Source organism: Pseudonaja textilis, chromosome 1 (genome assembly GCF_049901715.1).
Source record: "Pseudonaja textilis isolate UNSWEBS1 chromosome 1, rPseTex1.2, whole genome shotgun sequence".
NCBI lineage: Eukaryota > Metazoa > Chordata > Lepidosauria > Squamata > Elapidae > Pseudonaja > Pseudonaja textilis.
Window position 1 is genome coordinate 194,607,286 of NC_141990.1, and position 25,713 is coordinate 194,632,998.

General features: G+C 37.2%; 1 protein-coding gene across 35 annotated transcripts in view; it reads left to right on the forward strand.

Moving 5' to 3' along the window:
- BAZ2B (bromodomain adjacent to zinc finger domain 2B) overlaps positions 1-25,713 on the forward strand; it is a 233,378-nt gene that overhangs the window by 99,666 nt on the left and 107,999 nt on the right. The window lies entirely within an intron of this gene.

The window sequence follows — 25,713 nt, forward strand, 5'->3', positions numbered from 1 at the left end:
AATAATTCCCTTTTGCACTCTGCAACAAACTTCTGAGTAAACATGAAGATTGGGTAGCAACTTCCCTTATATTGTCAAATATGCTGGTAAACCATTTTGAAAGTGAAGGTATCACAGTAAATCAATATTGAAAAGACTTACTTTAATTTTTGATGACAATGATTGAAAGATTAACTTCAAAAATGTCAAGTTCATAATTATCTGGCCTATAACCAGATCAGAAGAATATGAGGTAAAATTCTGTGTGTATAAAATCAATACAAGTAGTCCTCATTTAGTGACCATGATGGCAACTAGCAACTCAAGCAAAGCAATCGCTACATGAAACCGCAGTTGCACTTACGATCTTACTTCAGTTGTTCTTTGCTTTATAGATCTACAAAGGTCAGAAATACAAGGACTAATTGTAAAGTTACTTATTCATCACCTGTTGTAATTGCAGTGATGAACAAGGCAGTTGCTAAACACGGACTACCTGTATTTGGTAAGAAGGAGGGTTTGTAGATATGTCGGAAAAAAATGTTTTTACTATTGATGAAAATATAATTGGTTACAGTAAATGAAATGACCAGACCCCACAACTTTTGAGAATGTCTTGTTGCCTAGTTTATGTCATTGTTTTATATGGTAGTTACCTATTAAAAATATATTGGTTTTGCCTTCCTAACCAGGTGCCCTATACTTCAGATATGTTGAGCATGTTGAATATAAAATATTTATATTATGTTGAAAGAAAAAAATAGGATCCAAATAAATGGAAGGATGGATGAAAGTGGGAAAGTGGTTTTAGTTCCTCATAACCTTAAATAATACTGAATTTCTTACTCAGACAAACCCATTTTTGCATCATCTCTGCTATAGGATCCATAGATCTAGGATCACAGCACAATATATTATGGCACCCCACAATATATTATCACACATAAAACTATAAACATGGAATGGAGTTTTGGAACATTTTTTTCCCACACTTACTAAAACATAACTTTTAAGTATCAAGCTGAAAGTATGGAGAAATGGCCATCACTATTGGTAAATACAGGCATTCCTTTCCATTAATGGAAGTATTCCTTCAGTGATTATAAGAACCTTTGATCTAATAGAGACTCAGCAGAGAAGCAGGGAAGATAATTTAGTTGGCCCTCTCCTCCTCCTTATATTTTCCACCTACTGTGTTTCATTCTGGATCATCCATGAATGAATGGTTAATATTGCAGAAGTTTTGAAGCTCCAGAAGTCAAAAACGTTATGAGTATCTCTTTTATTTTCAATCGGGAATTTTCCTGCTTGATAACTTTATATCTGCAACGAACATTACTATTAAACTAAATTCAGTATTTTCTTTCAACATTTTACAAGACTCTCTTATTAGTGATCCAAGACCAAAGATTATGCTCTTCTTATGGATATTTCAAATTATTAAATGCTGCAAACAACCATTTAGAGTGCAGTAAATATCTCAAGCACAACAGTTTTTTGTTCAGTAAGATCCTTCAGTGAAGTGGATGAATACTGTCTGTGTTTACTGGGTTATATTAAGAAATATTTAAAGTATGTAGTTCAGAACAGATATCTTCATGGAATGTGATGGACTTGCAGAAATGGCTAGAAGAGATGCTTGAGCAATTTTTTCATTTTGGTTCTGTTGTTCTTTATTGGTTCAGAAACAATGGAAACTTTATAAAAGCAAGTTTTTAAACTAAGCAAAAAAGTTATTAGCTTGCAAAATATTTAGCTGTATACCTCCTAAGTGCTCAAAAAGGGGTCAGAACAATGTATTCATCTGCTAGCTTACTTTTACTTGTAGACAATTTCTGGTTATCTGTCTTTCTAGGGCTGGTATTTGAATGAAAGACTGATTTGTATCCTTTTCTCTTTGTCTTAATTTTAAAATTCCCGAATTTTCAGATTATTTTATATTAAAACAGGAGATATGAATGTATAACTTTATCCACTCCTTGAAAATATCTGCATGAAAATTAATTAGATTAAAAAGAAGAAGCAAACTATACAATAAAATATATGTCAGAAAATAACTCAGTTTTTAAACAGCCATTTTTAAACCCTATCACACAGAACAATATTTGTCAGTCTTTCTAAAACAACAATAGCAAACCAATTTATAGTTGAAGAGCAAGCATGTATGTTCTTTTCAGGATTTTAAATATGGGGAGACAGATCATTTCCATCTAAACAAAACCATCTTTTGAGGTACATTCATGCATGAGAAATCCCGAATTCTTTATAAAGCAATACATTCCAAGGTTATTGTTTATAATTGAACATATTACATCTTTGTCATGCTAAAACTATATATGAAAAAATGGAATCTGTAAGTATTAAGTTAAAACAAGACAACCAAATACAAACCCAGAACTCATGTATCAGTGTTTCTACTGCCATATTGCGCTTCTAACTTAGTAAAGTTAGTACAGTTGATAGGCAACTCTTGTTTAACACCTTCTGCAGTACCCAATCAGCACAATTCTTGTATTAAATTAATCACAAGATCATAATGTGTACATTAAACCCATTTCAAGTCCATTAATTTGTTAAAGGCCTTTTAATGCTTTGTTTCATTTTTTTTATTACCAGTGACTCTTTGAGTGATATTCTTCAGTGGTGTAAAAACGAAATTGTCCATACAGAAATATCTGAAACTATCTATTGACAATAAGTTCCTGAGCCTGTTAAAGATGTTTTAGTTGAATATATTACTGCTCAGCAATTTTAGATAACCCAAAGTCTTGCTGCAAGACAGTAGACGTTTATTTCAAAGTTTGATTAACAGTAGTAATACCTTTCTTGCCCTCAAACTGCAAAGGAAAGCTTCCTACATTTTTCAAACTAGGATTATCCCAAAATTCTCAGGGAAATTGGCATAAAATTTAAGTTTCCTTCCCAACTTCATGAAGAAATGTCTTGCAGCTTTTAATTCTGAAAAAAAAAATCTGACTAGAGTCAAATCTCTGCCCCTGTCAAGAAGTCAAAGGGTTCAAATAATCATTGTCTAGTTTTATTCACTGAAGTCTTTGATAAAAAATTCCAATTCTATATGAAGTAGAAATCAAAATATAAGCTGCTGATATATCTGAGAACTGGGAAAGTTGAAACCATCAACTTTAAAATTATCTAATTTAGATAAACAAAAGTAGGATAGCCTTCATCTGATAGAAACTTTCTCAGTATCTTATCAACCTGTTTAAAATATTAGCAGATTAATATAGGAATCCCTCTAAGAAGGTATGTCAGTTTAATAGCATTATCCCTCCAATAAACTTGTAGGTATCTTTTATCTGTTAAAGTAAGTATTAATCTGATGTAAACAATTTGAAATATTTATCCCTACAAATGAGAAAGTCATTCTTTGAATAATTATTCCAAAGTCTTCTAAATAATTCAAATAATACTTAAAACTGTATTTTTTTTACAAAATTTCATAATTGCCTTTGATTTTATAGAAAGTATATTAGGCTTATTCAAATTAATTTATCTGATAATTATCAAATTGTACTATAGCCATAAATTCTGGGAAAGAACATCAATAGTTATCAATAATACATAAATACATAAAATATCAGCATGTAAGAATTTGTATTCAACTTCAGCTACTTCGATATTCAAAATATACTCTGCTAATAAAGAAGACAAAGTTTCTAGAGGATAAATACAAGTGGAGATATTAAATGATGAGTTTCCTGAAGAACCTTGATACTTGAAGAAATAATCTTATTTGTTAAAACACTGATTGATGGATTTCAATAGCACATTTTAATCCAATTACTAGAAGAGAAAAAAACATATATAAGTAATCATTGGGTTATATTGGCAATTGGGACTGAGATTGCCATCAGTAAGCAATGCGGTCATAAAGCATGGCATCATGTGATCACATTGCTTAGTGATGACAATCCCAGGAGTTCCTGTTGTCGTCAAAATCCCAGGACCCCATGGGTTGTTGTGCAAGAAGAGCGGGAGTCCCAGATGGGAAGAGAATGAATGGATGCCACCAGGTGATGCTGGGGACTGTGGGTGGGTCATCAAGGAGAGCGGGCAGGTGCTGGGAAGCATGGGCAGATACTGGGAGTGCAGGACGACTGGCAAGGACAACACCAGGAGATGGGTTCTATGAAGTATGAGATCCCTAAGATCCTGCACTGCATAGTGGGACTTTTTGGGAGCAGTGGAAGTCATGGGAGTAACTTGCAAACTTCCCCGCTGCAGGGCTAACTCACTGCTCATTTCAGGAGTTCGATTCTGAGTGGCTCAAGGTTGGCTCAACCTTCCATCCTTCCGAGGTCGGTAAAATGAGGACCTAGATTGTTGGGGGCAATATGCTGACTTTGTAAACTGCTTAGAAAGGGCTGTAAAGCACTGCGAAGCAGTATATATTCTAAGTGCTATTGCTATTTGCTTGTGGGAATCTGGTAGGGAAGGTTGCAAATGGCTTGTTGCAGTGACTATGGCTTATTGCAGTATGGTAATTGTGAGCTGAGCACCCAAGCATCTGGATCATGATTATGTGCGTGCAGGGGGACTGCAATGACTGAACGTTTGCAGACTGTTTGCAAGTTCCCTTTATTCAGTATCATTGAATGATACTGTAAATTTGAACAGTCATTGAAAGAGTGGTCATAACCTAAGGACTACCTGTATCCAAGGCAAATCATAAGAATGTAAACTTCAGAATTTTGAAGATCTTACAACCAGTGAAACAAATATTGCTGATTTACTTGTCTAATATGTCATAGAATCATAGAATCAAAAGAGAGAAGTCATATTATTCACAGCTGATTTTAGATGTTATGAAATTTTGTACTATATTTTTCCCTATAGAGTTGTTCAGTTTCAAGCACGAGAATAACTTTCTCTTCTGCATTTTGATGGTGTCGATGGCCAGGAACATCCGTTTGTCTCAATGAGCAGAGTATCTGGCCATAATTTTGTTCTGAAAAAGACAGAAAAGATATTTTTTATTAAAGCCAAATATTAGTCATTCAGAATACTTTAAATCAGTGAAGTTTGATAGATTGACAAAAGCAACCCATATTCATTCTCGTTATAGGCCATGGATATGATTATAGTGGTGCCTTGGTACTCAACTGCTTTGAAACTCATCAAATTTGGTACTCAGTGCATTTGGACACAAACATTTTGTCCTGGTACTCATCATTTGTTTGGTACTCAACGCACAAGCTATAACTTGTCATTGTTGGTTGTGTTGTGATTCACTATTCCTTATAGGAAAAATTTGTTTGGTACTCATTATTTTGGTACTCATTGCACCTCCCAGAACCAATTAACAATTACCAAAGTACCACTGCATATTAATTAACATATAAATTCAAATGTCTATTCTATCTAAACAAATATTAGACAGTTTGTACCATCATATCTAAATGCATTATGTCATGCCTGCCCAAACTGGTCAACTTCCAGAGCAAGGCCTTTGAGGTATACTATTTGTTTGCAAGTATGATAATTCCCAAGTTGCATCAATAGGTGTAGAGGAAGGGCCCAGCCAGTAGGTGTTTATCCCTTTATTCCAGTCCATATGCACTAACTCCATAATGTAACCCTTATTGATGTTCAATTTAATCTAGTGTGTCTGTCCTAATATTGAATTTCTTTGCGTAATGAAATTTATGACTTGATATTGATTTAACATTAATAACTGGTAGTCAATATGAAATTAATGGTATCCAAATATTATATGAATATTTTATTATAGCAGACTTCAGGTTCTTTAGAGTCCAGATGTGCAAGCAAATATATACAGGTAGTCCTCAACTCATAACTGTTAAAAAAAAAAGGCTTATGACTGTTTCTCACACTTCAAACATTGCAACAATCCTTGTGGCCACATGATCAAAATTTGGGCGTTAGACAACTGTCTTGTATTTATCATGGTAGCAAAGTCCTGGGGTCATGTGATCATCTTTTGTGATCTTCTGTCAAGCAAAGTCAATGGGGAAGCCAGATTCTGTTAACAACTGTGTTATTAACTTAACAACTGCAGTGATTCACTTAACAACTGTGGCAAGAAAGGTCATACAATGGGACAAAACTCACTTAACAATTGTTTTGCTTAGCAACATAAATGTTGGGCTCAATTGTGGTCAGAAGTTGAGAACTAAACACACACACACACACACACACACACACACACACAAGAATTGTGGTGGTGCAGTGGTTAGAATGCAGTATTGCAGGTTATTTCTGCTGGCTGCCAGCAGCTTGAGTCTCATTGGCATAAGGTTTACTTCCTAGGTTGGATAAAATGAGGACCCAGATTGTTGGGAGCAATATGTTGACTCTGTAAACCGCTTAGAGAGAGCTGTAAAGCACTGTGAAGTGGCAATATAAGTCTAAGTGCTATTGCTATATGTACACCAACACACACACACATTACTTCCTTTCTGAATTCTATTTTCTTAAACATGTTAATTATAGGTTTGTTTTTAAATTTGGTTCTTAGCCAGGTCTGGCCTGAAAAACCACTATGGTTTAACAACATGGGAATAATTTGACAACTGAACAATGAGAATCCTGAATTAGAACCTAAGGAGAAAGCAGATTGATGCTTTTCATATCACAGCATCAGTGTTTTACATTTGAAAAAAGAGAACAAGGACAACAAAAATAAAGAATAATTTTGGGATTAGTTTAACTGCAGCAATTTTAAAGCGGCATTTTAGTACTACAATTCTCTGCTTGAATTGCAGGAAACTAAACTTTTAGAAAAAGGGAAAAGATGTTAGCACATCTTTTAAGGGGAAAAATTTCACAATTTAAATTACAGTTAAACAGATAACAAACCACAGTTGTCTGTCCGCTTACTCTGAAAATCTTCATAAAATTACTGTGAGTACTTCCGAGTAAGTGGTTTTGAGTCTAAATCCACCATTGTGAGTCTGTTTACTTATTTATTGTGTTTTAATTTGAAATGGCAATGATTTAGAAGAATGGACACTGATGCCACAGAGTCAAATATGTCCTGCAAAATTGTGTATGCTTTTGGTGCTCATAAAACTTTAAAAAACTGTTAGTCAAAGAGCGGTTAGCCCTTTTAGGGTGCTGAGTTTTAAGCATATGTGTTAGATTTAAAGATCTCAAACTTTATTTTATTTTTTATTTTTTTATTTTTGTCAATTGCTTACAAGATAATAGGTATAAGTAAAAACATAGTTATGAATACATGGATACATATAAGAAAAATAAAAATAAAATAAAAGAAACAATAGGACAGGGACGGTAGGCACGTTGGTGCGCTTATGCACACCCCCTACGGACCTCTTAGGAAAGGAGTGAGGTCAATAGTAGACAGTCTAAGGTTAAAGTTTTTGGGGTTTGGGGAAGAAACCACAGAGTCAGGTAGAGTATTCCAGACATTGACCACTCTGTTGCTGAAGTCATATTTCCTGCAATCAAGATTGGTGCGATTAACCTTGAGTTTGTATCTATTGTTTGCTCTTGTATTGTTATGGTTGAAGCTGAAGTATTCATTGACAGGTAGGACATTGCAATGTATGATTTTATATACTATACTTAGATCAGACTGAAGGCCGTATAGTTCTAGGTTTCTAGGTCTAGAATTTCGAGTCTGGTGGCATAAGGTATTCTGCAACGAGTAGAGGAGTGGAGAACTCTTCTTGTGAAATATTTCTGGACTTTCTTAACTGTGTTAATATCAGATACGTAATGTGGGTTCCAGACTGATGAGCTGTATTCGACTATTGGTCTGGCAAATGTTTTGTATGCTCTAGTTATTAGTGTATTATTACCAGAGAAAAAGCTACGTAAGATTCGGTTAACAACTCTTAATGCCTTTTTGGCTATGTAGTTACAGTGGGCTCTAGCACTTAGGTCATTTGAGATGAGTACTCCAAGGTCCTTGACAGAATTTGGAAACTCTCCATCTATTTCCAGTGGACTAGGCCCAACTAAAGCAATAGGAGAAAACGTTTAGTCATCTGTGCAATTTCTTTCTGAGCTTTTTCTGTCTCTTTGGTGATTTAAAAGTGGGTATCAGGAAGCTGTGAGGTGCTAGAACTGATCTAGAATGTGTTGCTGTGGATGAACCTAAAGATTTAATGTTTGCCAACTGGTCAGATGTTTATTAAAGGAAGCATTAAGTGAAAGACATTCAGATTCCAATACAGATATAATTTTGCAGTATAAGAGAGACAGAAACAGACTCTAAAGATCTTCATCAATCTATAGTTCCATTTTGCCTGTTTGATATGGGTGTAATTAAATGCCACATGCTTTCTCCGTTTTGTTTTCCCAAATTCTAGAAATACAGGGTATTTTGCTATACAGTATCAGTTACAGAACCTCAGTAAAACTCAGGAGGTTTAGTGGTTGGATTGTAATCAAGTAAACATGTCAAGTCATTGGTCTTCCCCAGCTTCACCTGTTTTTGATAGGGTTTTTCTAACCCTTATTTTCATTTACAGTATTCTTCCTTAATTGAAGATGCCAGAGTTCAAATCATAAGATCATGATACATCTAGAAATAATTTGATTTTGAATATGCAGTCCCTTGACACAGCGCCACCCTAGCCAGCTAGAAAGTGGAATGCCGAGCAGAGGAGAAACCAAGATCTAAAAGCCCTCTTTTAGGGCTGTTTGTGACCAGAAAATCCAGCTATGCAATCTGCATATGAGATGCATATTGAGATAGTGGGAAAAGATTTAAGCATAATTTCACAAATCGGATTAATATTGCTATGTTTTACCTGGAGCCTAAACTCTTTTGGAACTATCATGTTTGTCCCTCGTGTTGTCTCAAACAGCCACTTTGAGAATGGTCCTCTACCTTCGAAGTATAGCCAGAATAAACCTGTTTAATATGCCAATGACCTGCTCTTAGGATTGAAATGTTTGTTTTCCCAAAACATTGTTATTTATTTAAGGTTTCCACCCTGCATAACAGAGGGCTCTTCATGTGCTGATTGTTCATAATATACATTTTTGTCTATGAAGTATGTCTTTACCCTAAAATCTTCTTTCAATAGTGCTTTTCAAAATCTGATTGCAATTGACTCTTTAAACTTATATACCTTCTTTTCTGCATAACTTTTTTTCTAGCTTTGGAAAAATCTTTTGTGTTCACCTTTTCACAAAAAAAGCCAGGAAAAAAAGCACTTAATTGAACCCAGTCTAATTTTACCCATACCACTGTTCAGTACTGGGAATATCATATGTCTGTGGTTGTACTTTCCCAAACCCCAAGTTAATTAGTGCTTAGTTCTGGTCACGTTTCCTTTAGTTCCTGACCTGTTATCAGAACTATCCTGTCTTGATTTCCCCTTCGGTTGCTCAAGCATGCTGTTTTCTTCCTCTTCTTGATTCTCCATCTGCCTTTTCGTGGTCTCTAAGCTGTTAGGCCGCAAAGCATGTCAAATCTGTAAGGTGCCTTCTAAACTCAAAATAATATGAACGCTCGTTATAGTTTTCTGTACCACCTCCAGGAGCATCATGACCTTGGAATCCTGTTGCTGCAGATGGGGGCCTCCTTAGTTGAATGGGTAGCACTAAAAGACAGTTTTAAATCATTATACCGACATCTGTGCTATGCGCAGATTCTTCTGCATTAGGTACTGTCGTAATGAAATGTCTGAAATCTAGAATTATGTAGCAATTGTCATGTTTAAGATGAAACAAGAACTTTCCAATCATGGAAGTAAACCTCAGGGATTTCCATAGAAAACATCTGGATTCAGAAAAATGATGGAATTGTGTCTCATAGATAACAGCTATTAAAATGGAATGACTGTCAAAGTAAACAATTCATCTCTAACCTCAAAAAATCAAACTTTGTGCCTGAATTATTAAGTACTGAGAGGCTTCTCAAAGTACGTTTCACACATAAGCAAGCTTTTTTTCAGGTTAGTTTTGTGATAAGACCAGTCTTTATAGTAGTTGCTTATTAAGGCTACTTCAGGAGAGTCAGCAGAACAAGATACTTGTGAATCTTTACTGTACTTTAGTTTATCTTCTACAGAAGGAACAGGACACCTTTCATCTATAAAAGCAGTATTCTTTCAGAAGACGTTTATATGGATGAGGTTATGTTGGTTGTGGCAAGAGTATCTCTTCCTCTCTTTGGGACCTCATACCCTTTTTCATTAGTAGCATTAGCTACTATAAAGCGAATTCTGGACCTTGGAGCTTTTATAATACTGATTAGGTTCAAAAGATGAACAGACTTATTCCCAGTTCAGCTGCTGGGTTATCTTCCTGGTGGGTATGGAAATAATTCTCAGCTATCTTCAAAGTGCTTTTGAGGGATAGAGATGTGGAATCAAGATGGATGGTTTCTATGTAAATCTCTGAGGGAAAGATGGAACGTTCTTGACCAAATCTGAACTATGTATGGATGCATTTAGAATTGATTAATTGGTGAATAGATTAACAGAGAAATATTACTTGCACCAAATAGCTGATGAAGGATATTCTGATCCTGCTAACGGACAGGTGAGGAGTGGGGACAGGTTTTCATTTGTTGACAGAAAACTTGCATCATCAAAGCTTCTGGAACTAGATTACAGGACTTTTAGGTTAGGTACGTATTACACCGTTAAGGATTTTCAGTGCTGCCGGCAAAACAATATTTAAGCTAGTTCCTAGGAATATCAACTAGCTTACCAACAAATTAACTGTGTCTGGCTTTCTCTTGATTGGCTGAGATTTCTTTAATCAGGCAATGGGTCCTGGCTGAAAAGCATTGTTATACGGATGTGACAGAAAGTCATGAAAGTAATCACATTTTGATGCAGTTTCCTGATGGAATTAGTGGTAAAGGTTAATTTTGTGAAGTGACTTAATGAGAAGTCTAGAAGCCTTCAGAAGTTTAAATCACAAGAAGAATTATTTTTCTGCCTATGTTGTAATGCAAATAAGGCATTTACATTAGGGAATGTAAATTGCTGAAGAGCATTGCTGTATCTCACTGAAAAAGCTTTGCATTTCTTAGACATACTGTTTATTAAAATTAAATACTTCTGTGCTAACTCTAATATAAATATTAAATTAGCTGGAGTTTAAAAAAAAATCAGTTAGAAAATGGAGCCGTCCTTGTTTTCTACTCTACTCTATTCTACTCATTTGATCCTTTTTAAAAAGTCTATTCATCAATCTGGCGCCTTTTAGATATGTTAGGACTATAATTCCCAACCAGATGGTCAGTGAATATGCTGGTATAGATTCCTGTACTCTGAGTGCATCTGGGAGGTTTCAACTTGGGGTTGTTTGTTGATAATATACAGGAAAACTAGTGAGTGATGATGACCATTTTAAATTCAATTTCATAGTAGCCTCTGCTTTGCTGTTGTGCCTGAACCCTTTGTTTTGCTGTCACAAATTCCCATCCATTTAGTTGAGTTTAAAACGATGAGGAGATATGTTCGGTTATGTCAAAATTATTACACACAAATCACTGCCAGACACTGTTAAATAATTACTAATATTTGTATCATTATTAAATGTTATTGCCTTGAAATGGCTGATGCAGCCTTCCCCTTGAGATATATTGTACTTCAGCCAATGGAGTTGAAGTCCATCTCATTTAAAGAGTGTGTAAGTAAGTGTAAAATATGTGTTTCTGTATTAAAATTGAGAGCCGCTTTGAACATGGTTCATAGAAAGTACCAGACAAATGATGACAATTGTTCAATCAGATTTGAAGCTGTTATAATGCTTCAGTGCACTTCCATGAACTGTAGCTGAAGGTTAAGTCAAATTTTACTGAGTATTCTAATATTCTCTATGCCATACCATGCATTAAAAAACCAATTATAATGCCAGAGCCAAGGTACTCCAAATCTATAAGCAATTTATTAATTCTGGTTCACTCAAGCTTCCACTCATAATAATTTTTTCCTTCTTCTAAGTTGTTGAGACCAATGGTAATTGGTAGTGGTAATCTTCATTATTTGGGGTAAATTGTCTCTGTGGATATTTTTTTTTAAAAAAGTACTGAAGTCAAATAAAAAAAATCCTAACTGGTTCCTATTCTTTTATATGAAGATCTTCCCATGCAATACCCACAGTCAGCTTTTGTATTATGCGTGAGGGTAATGATCAAGCCAGGTAAAAATAAAACAGTTCTTAACTCAAGTTCATCAAGGTGTCTTCATGAGTGGACTTAGTTTCATTTTAATCCAAAGTAATGATCATAATCCAACATTAGTATTTTATCTAATGGTAGCACTCACATCAGTTGGAGTATTAAGCTCCCACAGAATCCTCTTTACCTACTGCAGCCCTTCATCTCTTATTGCCTTCTATTTGCGGTGGTATTACTAGCCTCCAAGGTGGTTTCTCTGCAGTGGGTATCTTCAAAGAATCGATGGAACTAGCAACGAGTTCTCCGTATAAGATGAAGTATTTCCCACTAAGACAGGAGACGAAAATTAAGGCCAATGCAGCACCATAATCTATTTTTTGTCCTTCCCCTGAAAAATTGATAGAATAATGTTCGACCATTTTAACACATAAAATTTTAAAAAGGCAGAGTATAAGACTAACAATAATTTTAGCACCATATTTACAATAGAGAACTTATCTCCAAAGTAGGAAGAATTGGTAAAACCCAGCTCTTTTTACACATGCAGGTAGTCCTTGATTTACAACAGTACATTTAGTGACCATTCAAAGTTACAACGGCACCGAAAAAAGTGACGTATGACTGTTTTTCACACTTACAACCATTGAAGCATCCACATTGTGATGTGATGTACATTTGGATGCTTGATAGTATACTCACCTCACAGTGTCCCAGGGTCAAGTGATCCCCTTTTGTGACTTTCTGACAAGCAAAGTCAATGAGGAAACTAAATTCACTTAACAACCGTGTTACTAATTTAAGAACTGCAGTGATTCACTTAACAAATGTGGCAAAATAGTCACAAAATGGGGCAAAACTCACTTAACAAATTTCTCACTTAACAACGTAAATTTTGGACTCAATTGTGGTTGCAGGTTGAGGACTACCTGGATTACATTGCAATGTATAGAATTAACTACGGATGTCATAGATCTGGAGGTTATAAGCCTTCAGCATATGAAGAAAAACTTAGATCAAACAGCTGTGCTTTGAATGAATAAGCTGATACTGTGCACCAATCATGTAGTTTAGGGCACTAAGTCTTGAGCAAGCTCGTGTGAATTTGCAACAGTAAGTAAATAGCAAGAAGAGCCCTTGATGAGGCATTTAGGGCACATAATCCAACCACTTCAACAAACCTGAACAAGCCTTGGGAAATACCATTGGAGAACATTGTGTTTACTATCTTCAATGTCATGATAAAAGAAATATCAGGGATCAACACTTTTATTAAGTAAATAGTAATGAGACTAGGGGAGATTTACATGTAGTTTTGATAGGTTTTTAACGGGTTTATTTTATTTTTTAATTCTGAAAATGCCTCAGTTTATTGGAATGGGAGCTATAATGAATTTAAATAAAAAACTAGATCGTAAGTCATGCTAAATAGTTCTTAAGTAGTGCTATTTTACTCCATCTTTCCTTGAACTTCCAGAGTATTCAGCCTATAACGGACAGTGATCTATTTTTTATTCTTAAATAGTTTCTGCAGCTGAAATGGAAGTTTTAATGGAAGAATAAGTCTTTGTGCTCATATTTTATGACTAGCAATAGCTGCTATATAGTAATAGGAAAACAGAGCAAAACATTATCTGTTTAGTGAGGTTTCATTTAACAAGTGATTGTGAAAAGGAATAATTATCATCTTTTCATCTAGAAGTGTATTTATTTTTTCAATTTACTTCTATGACAGATTGAATGCCAAAATTTTGCCCTTTAGCATTTAAAATGGAGTAGAATAAATAAATAATTAATTTTATGGAATTAAGTAGATGCTTCTATTGTAATAAATCAGTCTATGGAAATAGAATTAAGAATTAGAATTAAGGCAATGTTGTATGATGTTACGCAATCCCAAAACCTTATTAATGGCAAAAGAAAATGGGGATATAAAAGATATACAAAAAAAAGCTACCATGTGAAAGTAAAAACCACAGTATACGTGCAGAATGTCCCAAACTACCTCCTAATACATTACTAGTAATTATATCGATTCAATTTAAATTTTTATTTATGCATATTTTGAAATTAAAATTAAAAATAAGATTTTTTCCTAAATGCTGTAAATTTTATGTTTTGTGTTTTTCTAAACAAACCTCTGATACATAAATGACTGCAATTAAAATGCTTTCTATCATTGTAAAGTAATAATACCATTGTATACCTTAGGTCTTTATACTAATAAAAACATGATATCAAGTTTTATAAAAAACAAATCCAGAATGCCGTATAATCATAGTGAGCTTAGTTTATATTAGCTTATGTAAACAATGATTTTTTTTTCCCAGGAAATAACACTTTTCCAAATTGAAAGAACCAAACAGTGAAGTTTCTGAAACTACAAAATGTGCTTTGAAATATTTTTGCTATTTTTGCAAAGTGCACATTGTTATTTGTTTCAGTGTAGTATTGAATGCATGACTATGATTATTGTTTTTTATTTGTTATTATATTTATATCCCACCTTTATTATTTTTATAAGCAATTTAAGATGGCAAACATACCTAACACTCTTCCTTCCTCCTCCCCATAACCACCACGATCACCCTGTGAAGTGAGTGAAAGGGAATGATTTGCCCAATATCACCCACCTGGCTTTTATTCCTAAGGTAGGACTTGAACTCATGGCTCTTGCTTACTAGCCTAGTGCCTTCACCACTAGACCACACTATGCAGTACTATATTTCTTGTACGGACTAAATGATGGTACCAACCGTGGTAGAGATATTTCAGAATTTATTTAATGTCATTATCAATTACAGTCTTTTCTCTTCCTCTTTTTTAAAAAATATATCCAATGCTTGTTTTGGACGATTTATAGTATCCAGTTCAGTATTTGAATTTTTTTTATCAAGGTTAGGCAGCTTCTGCACCCCCCTCTGTTTGTTTTATTTCCTGTACTTTATGAAGTTCTGACTAATTTTAACAATATTCAGATCAGTATTGGTGAAGGTTGAAAAGTCCCCTCCCCTACACTGTGCAACTTCTGTGGAGAAAAGAACATTCCCATCATACTTTCCTCCCCCCCTCAAATGGTAATAATGGTCCAGACTGAGCAGAGTATGTTTTACGTCTTCAGCTTTCCCTCCTTCCATTTCATTGTGCTTGTGGCCTTTCAGAAGACGGGCCTGAAAGGGCCGCGGTGAAAAGAATGGATACCCAAGCTCAGCTGCCTTTGCTTCAGCTTTATGCACTCAAGGCGGTAAGCATTACTCAGTGTGATTCCACACACATTGTGTCATTCATATAATTGCACCCTGGGCTGTTGAAGAGAGCTACAATTTCAGAAGGGGCACCACGGTTTTAGAACGGAGGAAACGGCTGCTGGTTTCAATTAACAGGGTTTAGCTTCTGTTTTGCATAAAGCTGTGATCCTGTTGCTTGTTTGGGAATCAAGATCCACGAGATGCGATGGGGCGTTCATCTGAGGGAACAGGCATTTAAGATCACTCTGCAAAATTAATTAAGATGCCTAAACCTCTATTTTGGATTAGATGATGTTAAACACTTGCTAATCTAGAAGAGCTTTTCCTAATCTGGTGCCTTCTAAATGTGTTCTAGGAATGATGGGAGATGAAGTCTTACACCTGGAAAGTATTCTGGTTCTCAAAGCAGTATGAAGGTGGTATTTGTCTGATCCCTGCCTGACTTGATAATAATGTGGCACAGGATAAAATTAGTACATTTCACTTCTCAGATGAAACTTAATGTGGGGTCAGTGAACTGAGTGAGGTTTTTACCAGATCAGTGCATCGTATCAACATGTTGATATTGTTATTACAGTATTTAGTTCAATTGTCAGCACTGAAGTTGCCAGCGTGTTTCCAGATGTGCAATTCCTTTGCTTTGTTCAAAGAATATTCAGCAGTTGTCCAGATGTATTTGCCTTCCATTTATAATAATCCTGACTCTGTGCGGATTTGAACCCTTCCCCCACATGGAAACCTTCTGTGCTATGGGGTGTGTTTGTTTGATATACAGTCATCTACTTCACAATATTATAACTCTAGGTGATGGACAAGGCTTCCAAGAAAAGCAAAGAGAGAGAGAGAGAGAGAGAGAGGGAGGGAGGGAGGGAGGGAGAGAGAATAGTATAAATAATCCATAGCAAGAAAATAAAGGTGTAAAAATATTCCACTTCTAATTGTAGGACAAATCAGCCAACAGAGCTTACAGCCCAATATTTGTAAGCATCAACCAGATCTTTAATGCTTTACAAAAGGCTAATGGCATCAGGGCCAGCCGCCATCCCGATATCTGGGACAATGCTAACATCTAGAACAGTGGTCTCCAACTTTGGTAACTTTAAGCCTGGCGGACTTCAACTCCCAAAATTCCCTAGCCACCTAGATCCCACCAGATAACACTCCTTAATAGATGGGACCTGGAGTATGCACCTTGTTGATCAGAGATAGACAGTCCCACAAGTCATAGCTACAAATTTAGATAATCATCAGGGTGAATTTTGCCCTGCCCTGTCTGTTGTGATTTTAAACCCGTGTTGTAGTGAATAAAAATAGCCTTATCCCATTTTTAACTACCAAGTAGGATTCAGCACTCTTAATTACAATTGGTACTGATTTTAATATTCTGCGTTAACGGATGCTGGAATGCTTGTTTTATTTTAGGTTATTAAATTATGAATATGTCTTAGATATCAGTTTTGTTTCATTGTACACCACCGAACAAATAACAAATGATAATCAAAAAAAAAAAATCATCTTGTGCCTCTTATTATAATGGCAGTGTTAAGGACTTTCAAATGTCAGATCTTGTCTTCACTGTGTCCTGCTGCCATATCATTTTAAAACAATTTTGGAAAGAATGTTTCTTTAAAAAAAACCCCATAAGAAATGTAAGTGAGCATCAGATTCCTTTTAACCTATTCCAAGAGTTCCAAGTTCTCTGCTTTAAATATCACAGCTGTCACTCATCTCTGATATGCGGCGTAAGAGCTTATACCAAGGAAACCTTGTGATCAGAAAGAGCTGTTAGTGCTCTGCTTTTAGCAGTGTATGCCTTTTCTTAGATGCATAGTGAAACTTTACTTTGACAGATCAATTAAGGGAAAGGATTTCCCTTATTCACAAACATCTCTCAAGTGCAAAAATGTGTCATTGCAGCCATTTGCATGAATCGTATCATTACTCAAAATGATGCAAGTGACATCATTTATGTCATTACACATATTAGGCAAAATTGCCAAGGAAATTGGGTCCATTGTATGCACAGTCCATTTTATCAAAATCCACTAAGTTGTAGTTTTTCTAAAGGATTCCAAGGACTCACTTAACCATAAAAGCAAGTTCGAGTGCTTAATTATATCAACTTTATTCTTACAGAGTCACACTTATTTTGGTTCTTGTTGTATATGCAAGAGAACATTTTGGATAAGGAATATGGGAAGAAAAAAAGAACATCCATGAAAGAGAGACTGAGAGTGCTGTGGCGTTTGAGAACTGAACTGCAACTTTCCTAGTATATGAGAAGAAATAAGGGATTCATTTTTCTTCTAAATAAGAAAATAAGAAGTCCCTTATTTTTCTTCTGAAATCCTTAGATACACAACATGCTATTTCCTCGACTTACAACAATTCATTTAGTGACAGTTCGAATAACACTAAAAAAAGTGAGGTATGGCCGTTTTTCACACTTAGTCATTTCACAGTACAACCATTGCAGCACCCCATAGTCATGGGCTCAAAATGCGGCCGCTTGGCAATTGACTCATAATTATGATGGTTGCAATCAGGGGTGGGATCCGACAGGGTTAACTACCAGTTTGGTGATTTACGATGTGCTTCCTTGCACGCTGTGTACGCGTGTAAATCTTCGTCAGCTTGCTGCCTGGACAGCTGAGCAGTACTGCGTGCAGGGAAGCAGCATTTGAAAAAGCACTTTTTTCCTTGCTTTTTCAACCGCAGCTGTGCCTCGCACGGCAGCTGAGGCTGAAAAAGCAGGAAATAAAGGTCAGGTAAGAGCCCGGGCAGGCGGGCGGGCCAAAACAGCAGCAGACATAGAACTGGTTCTATGTCTGCTGCTCTTCAGAGCTCTACAGAGCCGGACAGAACCGGTAGAATCCCACCCCTGGTTGCAGTGTCCTGAGATCATGTGATCACCTTTCGCAACCTTCTGACAAACCAGGCCAATGGGGAAGCCAGATTCATTTAACAACTGTGTTACTAATTTAACACCTGCAGTGATTCACTTAACAACTGTGGCCAGAAAGTTCGTAAAATGGGACAAAACTCTCTTTAACAAATGTCTCAGTTAACAACAGAAATGTTGGGCTCAGTTTTGGTCGTAGGTCAAGGACTACCTATATTTCTTTAGTAGTCAATCACCTTCTCCTTGTACTATTAGACCAAAGATATAAAATGTGGCAATACCATAAATTAATTATGTATAAAAATAGAAAAGTAGAAGTGTTTGGATTGCATTTTAAGGAAAATTCACCTAATCCAGAGTTCTCAAATATCAATAAACCCAGAATCAAGAAAGAAAACTTCCTGTATCTGAAATCTGTAATTAAGTTTGTTTATTGTACTGTATTAATGTAAAATAGGTAGATTAGGAGGAGGATGTATATACCAAAATGTGCTAAAGACCATTTATGAAAATTCATATATTACAATTAAAAACACATAAAGATCGATGAAACTTTTAATGCTAACTTTTAAATATAGTCAACTGATCAGAAAACAGGATGAAACTAAGCTTGGAAAAATAAAAAATGGGGCAAAATAGAATTTCACAGTTTCACCCATCTCTAAACAACTTGTCTCCAGACGTGTTGAATGCTCCAACACCGGAAGTTTTTAATAAGAGATTGGACAACCGTTTGTCTGAAGTGGTGTAGGGTTTCCTGCCTAAGCAGGGGGTTGGACTAGAAGACCTCCAAGGTCCCTTCCAACTCTGTTATTCTATTCTATTCTAAATTTTTAGTAGGATAGCCACTTTATCTTTTTGAGTAGATTCATTATTTGCAATTCTTTAGCATGCTTGAAATGTAATAGGTTTTAGCAAAATTTCATTACTTTTATTTCTGTTTCTTTTGGCACTTCATTTCATTTTATGCCAATTATATAAGGACTGTGTCAAGAAATAAAATTAATTACCTGTAATTCTTGTTCTCTGAAGACAGAAGCCTGAGCGTAAGAGTCAAGGTCTATTGTGCAAAGGTAGAGATGTGTTGTGACATTGAACTTGTATGTCTCCAGAGGTTTCTTCTTTCTAATCATTTTGGTCAAATCCTACCCATTTTTCTTAAAAAAAATCATTGTTGCATTACGACTCATAATCATGGACGTCATGAAGGTGATATAAAAACACCACTAATGTCTTCTCTAAGCTCACTTTATGTGGCCAGCCACAGTGAAATGTTATATAGCAAAAAGTCAACAAAAACAGCTTCTCCTTTTGGTACTTGTTTTGAAGATGAGATGAAGACAGAGAAGAAGGAAGAAAATAAAATAAGAACTGATGGCACAAACAGACATGTGTGACATAGTGGAAAAAGCAGATTAAAATATGGTTCCTATCATCCATTCCAGGCAGATGGAGCCTATAGAAATAGTGCCTTTAAAAAAAAAATTCTTCAGGGAAATTAATTAGGAGATGTCCTGATTAAATAATTGAGATGCTAGTACGCTCAGTGATTTTACTCCCTAAAAGCAAAGGATTCTTACTTAAGTCCAGCAGCTGTGATTTCTATGCTAAGTTGTGTTCTTAAAAAATGAATTAAGTCCATACAGAGGTAAGTTCAGAGACGATAGAACCTAAATGTTCTTCTCTATGTAACTCTTAAAGCACTTAAAAGGGGGGGGGGGGGTTGCTACTCTTGGCTGAGACTGGTCAGAAGCTTTTTTCCAGATCTTTTTTCTGTTGATGATAGTATATGGCTTTTGTTTTCTCTTGTTTTACTTATTTATTTATTTATAAAATGTATATAGCTGCCTACTCGTTCACAGCGACTCTAGGCTGCTTACAAACAATAAAAACACAGTCTAGAAACAAACATTAAAAAATAAAAACAATAAAAACAATAACTTCCCACCACCCTTCTCTGATGACAACACAGGGTCAAATAAGCCATTTGATGGGCTGCACCCCTCTCTGGGTTCCCCAGGGCCATTGACAAAACCAAGTCTTTAGGGCCTTATGAAAGAATGTCAAAGTGGAAGCCAGTCTAATTTCTGAAGACATGATATTTCAAAGTGAGGGAGCCACCATGGAGAAGGCCCTTTTTCTGGATCCTGCCAGATGTACCTCCTTAGGGGATGGGACCTGTAATATTCCTTGTCTCCCCGCTCTAGTAGGTCAGGTGGATGTGACCAGTAACTAGGAGAGGTGGTCCCTCCTACTTACGCTATAGTACAGCTTTTCTTGTTTCTCAATATTTTCTGTTTTTAAATACTCACAGATACTGTTCTTGGCTTTTATTTTTTGTTGTTAACCTGAAGTGGGACAAAGAGTTACAGGGGACTCTTAACAGCAAAATAAAAGAGAATGAAAAGCAACAGTTCCTGAAATTTATACTAATAGGAATAATACAAAGGCACATAGAAAATGAGCATTCTGCTTTATTTTGTTGTTCTTCCCAATGCATCTAGATGAAAATGTGAAAAAAAAAAGAACTAAATTAATTCTGGAAATGAAAATTGACTCAACTCATAATGTCTACCAATTTTCCAAAGCAGAGAATGAGTTTGTGATCACATTGCGTATCTAAAATTCTTTTCCATCCCAAGTCATTATTCATATTGTAACTAAAACTGTATTGTTCACTATAGTAACAGTTGAACAGAGTTTTTTCTCCTAAACAAAAGTAGAAATCTTTAAAAAGACATTTCTGTTGTGCAACAGATTTTGCTTCCTGTTATGTTAAATACGATTTGGTAGTACTATACAGTGAATTCGAATAGCAACCACTGTAGTTAACCCTGATATTAATCAGGCAATAGAAAACCTCTAGCTTGATTCGAAGAAAAATATCTGCTGCACGTGAAGATTCAACCTCCACTTAATATTGGCTCTAACTTAAATGTATCAAGGGTCTCTATGGCATCTAAGACCTGGGCACTTTTAGACCATATTATTTCAATTAGATACTGTATTTGATATCTAAGTGACCATTGGAGAAGCCTTGCTTTTTATATTAAACCATCAGGTTAAAAAAAAGCTGTTGCTTTTAGTGATTGGAGAAGTCATGCCTTTTTATATTAGCCATGCCTTTTATATAAAACCTGTTACATTAAACCATCAAAACCTTTTATACTAAACCATCAGATAAGAAATAGTTGTTATTTTTAGAGATTGTATCCTCTTCACTTTTTGTATCCCATTAATTGCCTGTAGCATGAAGTCTATTATTTTCATATGGGGCTGTCCATAGTTGAATGGCATGTGAATCCATAAGATCAACATCTGCAAATGTCTTGCCCTCAGTAGAATGCAGATTTAACCAAAGAAACGTTCTAAGCCATAGAAATCCCATCCTTAATCTGTTGTGGGAGGGGGAGAATTATGGGATAAAGAATCAAGGGCAAATAGTGACATATTTTAAAACATAACTTTTTTTCGCTAAAGAAGCACTTGTATTGCCTGAAAAACTACCACTGGTCTTTGTTTTTTATTTATTGAAATAATACTATAACAACTATAAATTTTATTTTAAAATATGGATTTAAGTAATAATGATTTAAAGTTTTAAATTTAAAACTTTAAAGTTTAAATTATATAGGAAGGAAACTATGTTTGTTAAGGATATTTCAGTTTGACAGTTCTAATCCCCCCAAAAAAATTGTCAGACGATATGGGACCAGTGCTTTCCAGTCAACGCCCAGCAATAGAAATCTGAAACATGATAGACGTGTGAACAGATCCTGTGCTGTGAAATTCACTTCCCATAAAATAAAGCAATACATTCTCTTAATAAATGTATCTTAAATAAAGGTACACGGACAAAGCAATGCTGTGTACTTATCAGCTTGTTACACAATATGCAGTTGTCATTTTGAAAAGGATTACAACATGTGTGTTTTTATGAAATACATTATTTACTTCTTTGAGCCAAAATATTTCAATGCCTTGAAATATTTATATAGTAATTAGTAGAGAGAAAAACACAGGTTTTGCTCATCATGTTAAAAGAGGCACACAATTCATCCTTTTCGGTTCAGCTGGATATTCCTGCCTGTTAAAAACCCTGCTCATCACAAAGCAGCCTGGGAAGGGCGTTGGTACTTACCTGACATGCCCATTCTCTTTGAGCTGTGAAGAGCATCCAGTAGTGGGAGGTGCTTCAGTCTCCGCATGTCTAGGCTGGGCTTAATTTGTGGAATGCTCCTCCTCCTCCACGATACTCCTTCCCAGCATTCCCCAGTTTTGGCGAAGACGAGATACTTAACCACCCTCGTCCTCAATGCCCTAACAACTCGTTGGCCGAAACAGGACCCCACCAGACGGAAAAAGAGGGGTGGGGCTGGATGCTCTTCACAGCTCAAAGAGAACGGGCGTCAGGTAAGTACCAACGCCCTTTCTCCCATGAGCTGTTCAGAGCATCCAGTAGTGGGACATACCAAAGCTTGGCTTGTCCTACGGGAGGGACTCCGTCTGGCTGGAATCTCCTCCTGGTCCCTGTGGACCCGTTGCAGAACTCTTCTGCCAAAGGAAGAGATGCAGCAGATGCAAACACATCTATTTTATAATGTCTAATGAATGGCGATGGAGAGGCCCAGGTTGTGGCTCGACAAATTTCAGTTATTGGTGCCTGTGTGGCCCACGTTGCCGATGTTGCAGCACTCCTTGTTGAATGAGCTGTTATGCCCCTGGGCACCTGCAGGGATTGAGTCTGATACGTTTTCGCTATTGCGGCCCGTAGCCAATGGCCTATTGTAGAAAGTGAGACCTTGCATCCCTGTGTGTTGGGCTGAAAGGACACAAATAAGGCCTCCGTTTTTCTGAAAGCCGCTGTGCAGTTGATATATATTTGCAATGCTCGCCTCACGTCAAGCCTATGCCATTGTATTTCCATCCCTTGGGATGGTCTGGGGCAAAAATTAGGAAGTATGAGCTCTTGTGCCCTATGAAAGGCCGAGTTAACTTTGGGTATAAATGTAGGATCAAGACGAAGGACCACCCGGTCAGCATGGAAAACACAAAGATCTTGTCTGACAGACAAGACTGCAAACTCCGAAATACGACGAGCAGAAGTGATCGCTACAAGGAAGACTACTTTATATGTCAGAAATTATAGACTTGACGATTTCATGGGTTCAAAAGGGCCCTTGGTGAGTGCGACAAGGACCTTGTTAAGGTCCCAGGTGGGATAATGGTGTATTGCTGGAGGGCGTAAATTTGTGGCTCCTCGAAGGAAAGTCCATATGCGTGGATGATGGGAAAGAGAAAATAGACCTTCACAAGTGAGAACTGACGCCAAGGCCGCCACCTGTCTTTTCAACGTATTAGGTGATAATCCCTTGTCAAGTCCCTCTTGCAAGAACTCTAGAATTTGAGCCACAATTCGAGACATTTGCAGAAACTGGACCATGTGGCATTGTAAATGCGAGTTGTTGAGGGGCATCTGGTGGCTTGGATGGTGGCGATAACTGTTGGAAAACTTTTCGCTCTTCAGACAACTCCGCTCAACCTCCAGATGGTCAGGTGCAACCATTGAGGGTCCGGATGTTGAAGGGGCCCCTGAGTTAACAAAACCCTGGCTGGCGGAATTCTCCATGGTGCTGACATGGAGAGACTGCGGAGGTCTGCAAACCACGTCTGGGCCAGTAAGGAGCTACTAGAAGTAGTTCCGCCCTCCCGTCTAGCAATTTCTGGATGACCTTGGGAACCAGTGGAAGGGGCGGAAATGCATAAAGAAGTCCCAGGGGCCAACAACAGTGGAGCGAGTTGAAGTTCTCCGCTCCTTGTGAGGGGTACCTGGAAAAAAATCTTGGGAGCTGAGTATTGAGGGGGGAAGCGAACAGGTCCACCACTGGCTGTCCAAATGTCCTGACCGCTTCTTGAAACAGGGAGGGATGGAGGCGCCACTCCGATTGATCAATGGTGGGCCTGCTCAGCCAGTCTGCCTGTGTATTCAACAGACCCGAAATATGCTCTGCTGTGATGGAAAGTAGGTTGGTCTCCACCCAACAACACAAGCGCTCCGCTTCTCGCGTGAGATATTTTGACTCTGTGCCCCCCTGTTTGTTTATGTGAGCTTTGGCTGTTACGTTGTTGGTCAGTATTAGTATGTGCTGATTGCGTACCTGTGGAAGAAAGCTGCGGAGAGCCAGGTGTACTGCTCGAAGCTCCAGCCAGTTTATGCTGCATGACTGTTCTATGGCGGACCAGCAGCCTTGGGTTGTGAGCGATTGAACGTGAGCTCCCCATCCAAACAAGCTGGCATCGGTGGTGATGGTAAATCTGTGTGGCTCCTTGAAGAGGCAGCCTCTGTTGATGACTGGTCTGGTCCACCAGAGGAGAGATATGAGGACTTTTGGTGGTACCCTGACCTTGTGTTTGGAGTTACTTCGGCCGGAGCGGAAGCAGGAACCACTGGAGAGATCTAGTGTAGAGCCGGGCCCAAGGGATGATAGAGATACATGAAATCATCTTGCCTAACAATTTTGATAGTTCAGCTAGGGACACCCTCTTTGATAGTTCAGCTAGGGACACCTGACCTCTTTAACTAATTGCTGAATGCTGTTTAGTCTATCTGGTGACAGGTAAACCTTACCTTCCACCATATCTATGATTGCCCCCAGGTGGGTTAACCGAGTCGATGGTGTTAAATGACTCTTTTTCCAATTTATTGAGAACCCGTGTTGTTGTAGGGATTGTAATGTGTTCTGAGTGTCTTTGACTGCTTGGTGGGCGGAAGATAATAAGATCAAGATGTCATGAAGATAACTTTGGAGTCGTACAGGGATGTCTCGGAGATGAGAAGCTAGCGCTGCGAGAACCTTTTTGAAGGGCTTAGGGGCAGAAGCTAATCCAAAAGGAAGGGCCACATATTCAAAATGGTGGTTATTATAACAGAATCTCAGAAATTTATAGTGGGAAGGCTGAATAGCAATATGCAGGTATGCCTCCGTCAAGTCTATGGATGTGAGGACGTCACCCTTTCTGATGCCAAGTAAAATAGATTGCAGGGTGTGCATTTTAAACTTGCGATATACTAAGAAACGGTTGAGACGTTTCAGGTCTAATATCGCTCTCCACCCCACCCCCCCGAACTTTTGGGCACAACAAAAAGATGTGAATAGAAACCTCACCCTCGTTGATTGGTAGCTACTGGCTGGCTGGCTCGTATATCCAGTAGGTGTTGGATAGCCGATTCCATGAGATTAGGTTTAACCGGGTCTCTGGAGAGAGGGCATGACATGAAAAAATCTGGGGGAGTGGATTGAAACTCCAGCACAAGGCCAAATCTGATCGTGTCTCTGACCCAGGAATCAGAGGTTGAGGAGTCCCATTGGTCAGCGAATAATTTAAGGTGTCCGCCAATGCGGGTCGGGTCCAGGGAGTTGTCTTGGACACCGAAAAGGCCTGTTTCCTGCTCTCCGAAAAGATCTTTTGGATTGACCACCCCTTCTGCTCCT